Source organism: Arachis ipaensis, chromosome B3 (assembly GCF_059453495.1).
Source record: "Arachis ipaensis isolate K30076 ecotype BB chromosome B3, ASM5945349v1, whole genome shotgun sequence".
NCBI classification, from domain to species: domain Eukaryota; kingdom Viridiplantae; phylum Streptophyta; class Magnoliopsida; order Fabales; family Fabaceae; genus Arachis; species Arachis ipaensis.
This window is the reverse complement of record NC_142438.1, coordinates 100,690,462-100,693,658: the sequence shown is the minus strand read 5'-3', so window position 1 is coordinate 100,693,658 and position 3,197 is coordinate 100,690,462. Positions and strand designations below refer to the sequence as shown.

The window sequence follows — 3,197 nt, the reverse complement described above, 5'->3', positions numbered from 1 at the left end:
CTCTTGCTGTGGCTAGGAAGGGTCTTTCAAGGATGATGGATTCATACTCATCCTTCCCAGTATCTAGGATTATGAAATCAGCAGGGATGTAAAGGCCTTCAACCTTTACTAATATGTCATCTACTTGTCCATAAGCCTGTTTTCTGGAATTGTCTGCCATCTCTAATGAGATTTTAGCAGCTTGCACCTCAAAGATTCCAAGTTTCTCCATTACAGAGAGTGGCATGAGGTTTATTCCTGACCCAAGGTCACATAGAGCCTTCTCAAAGGTCATGGTGCCTATGGTACAAGGTATTAGGAACTTTCCAGGATCCTGTTTCTTCTGAGGCAATCTCAATTGATCCAATGCATTTAGTTCATTGGTGAACAGGGGAGGTTCATCTCCCCAAGTCTCACTACCAAATAAATTGGCATTCAGCTTCATGATTGCACCAAGGAACTTGGCAACTTGCTCTTCAGTAACATCCTCATTCCCTTCAGAAGAAGAATACTCATCAGAGCTCATGAAGGGTGTAAGGAGGTTTAATGGAATCTCTATGGTCTCTAGATGAGCTTCAGATTCCTTTGGTTCCTCAGAGGGAAACTCCTTATTGATCACTGGACATCCCAGGAGGTCTTCCTCCTTAGGATTCACGTCCTCCCCTTCTTCCTTGGATTCGGCCATGATGGTTATATCAATGGCCTTGCACTCTCCTTTTGGATTTTCTTCTGTAGTGCTTGGGAGAGTACTAGGAGGGATTTCAGTGATCCTTTTACTCAGCTGGCCCACTTGTGCTTCCAAATTTCTAATGGAGGACCTTGTTTCATTCATGAAACTTACAGTGGCCTTAGATAGATCAGAGACTAAGTTTGCTAAATTAGAGGTATTTTGTTCAGAGTTCTCTGTCTGTTGCTGAGTGGATGATGGAAAAGGTTTACTATTGTTAAACCTGTTTCTTCCACCATTATTAAAGCCTTGTTGAGGCTTTTGGTGATCCTTCCATGAGAAATTTGGGTGATTTCTCCATGAGGGATTATAGGTGTTCCCATAGGGTTCACCCATGTAATTCACCTCTGCTATTGCAGGGTTCTCAGGATCATAAGCTTCTTCTTCAGAAGATGCCTCTTGAGTACTGTTGGATGCAGCTTGCATTCCATTCAAACTCTGAGAAATCATATTGACTTGCTGAGTCAATATTTTGTTCTGAGCCAATATGGCATTTAGAGTATCAATTTCAAGAACTCCCTTCTTCTGAGGCGTCCCATTACTCATAGGATTCCTCTCAGAAGTGTACATAAACTGGTTGTTAGCAACCATGTCAATGAGTTCTTGAGCTTCTGCAGGCGTTTTTTTAGGTGAATGGATCCACCTGCAGAAGTATCCAATGACATCTTAGCTAATTCTGACAGACCATCATAGAATATATACAGGATGGTCCATTCTGAAAGCATGTCAGAAGGACACTTTTTGGTCAGTTGCTTGTATCTCTCCCAAGCTTCATAGAGGGATTCACCTTCCTTCTGTCTGAAGGTTTGAACATCCACTCTAAGCTTGCTCAGCTTTTGAGGAGGAAAGAACTTGGCTAAGAAAGCCGTCACCAGCTTATCCCAAGAGTTCAGGCTATCTTTGGGTTGAGAGTCCAACCATATTCTAGCTCTGTCTCTCACAGCAAAAGGGAAAAGCATGAGCCTGTAGACTTCAGGATCTACTCCATTAGTCTTAACAATATCACAAATTTGCAAGAATTCAGTTAAGAACTGAAAAGGATCTTCAGATGGAAGTCCATGAAACTTGCAGTTCTGTTGCATCAGAGAAACTAATTGAGGTTTCAGCTCAAAATTATTTGCTCCAATGGCAGGAATGGAGATGCTTCTTCCATGTAAATTGGAATTAGGTGCAGTAAAGTCACCAAGCATCCTCCTTACATTATTATTATTTTTGGCTGCCATATCCTCTTCTTGTTGGAAAATTTCTGTAAGGTTATCTCTGGATTGTTGTATTTTAGCTTCTCTTAGTTTCCTCTTCAGAGTCCTTTCAGGTTCAGGGTCTGCTTTAGCAAGAATGTCCTTGTCCTTGCTCCTGCTCATATGAAAAAGAGGGAACAGAAAAATAATAATAGGGATCCTTTTTGCCCAGGTGTAGAGGTTCCCTTAGGTGAGTGGAAGAAAAGAAGAGTAGAAGAAAAGAAGAAGAGAAAATCTGAACTCAGAGAGAGAGAGAGGGTTCGGATTTTTAGTGAGTGAGGAAGAGATGTTAGTAAATAAATAAATAAATAGAAGAGGATGAGGGGGGAAGTTTTTGAAAATAATTTTTGAAAAAGAGGTAGTGATTTTCGAAAATTAGGAATGAAATCAAATTAAAATTAAAAATTAAACAATTAATTAATTAAAAAGAATTTTTGAAAAAGAGGGAAGAGATTTTCGAAAATTAGAGAGAGAGAGTTAGTTAGGTAGTTTTGAGAAAGATAAGAAACAAACAAAAAGTTAGTTAGTTAGTTGAAACAAATTTGAAAATTAGTTTTGAAAAGATAAGAAGATAAGAAGTTAGAGAAGATATTTTAAAAAGATATGATTAAAAAGATATGATTTTGAAAAAGATAAGATAGAAAGATATTTTTGAAAAGATATAATTGAAATAAATTTTGAAAAAGATTTTATTTTTAAAATCATAATTAATGACTTGATTCACAAGAAATCACAAGATATGATTCTAGAACTTAAAGTTTGAATCTTTCTTAACAGTTAAGTAACAAATTTGAAATTTTTGAATCAAAACATTAATTGTTGATGATATTTTCGAAAATTATGAGATAAAATTGAGAAAAAGATTTTTGAAAAATATTTTTAGAATTTTCGAAAATAAATAAGAAAAATGAAAAAGTTATGATTTTTGAAAAATATTTTGAAAAAGATAAGATTTTCAAATTGAAAATTTGATTTGACTCATAAGAAACAATTGAATTTTAAAAATTTTTGAAAAAGTCAACTCAAATTTTCGAAATAATTTTCGAAAACAGATGAGAAATTTTTGAAAGATTTTTTTGAAAAATTTTTGAAAACTTTTTGAAAACAAAATAAGAAGAAAATTACCCAATCTCAGTAACACGATGAACCGTCAGTTGTCCAAACTCGAACAATCCCCGGCAACGGCGCCAAAAACTTGGTATGCGAAATTGTTACTCTGAGGTTGTAAAATTTGTTGTTCGTTCTCTCCCTAG

The 3,197-nt window shown here is 36.0% G+C and overlaps 1 non-coding gene across 1 annotated transcript; it reads left to right on the top strand.

Annotated features, from left to right (window-relative positions):
- Positions 1-1,425: 1,425 nt before the first annotated feature.
- LOC148571777 (small nucleolar RNA R71) lies at positions 1,426-1,533 on the top strand. Its single transcript, XR_015908034.1, has one exon. It is a non-coding gene; the product is annotated as a small nucleolar RNA R71 (small nucleolar RNA).
- Positions 1,534-3,197: the final 1,664 nt, after the last annotated feature.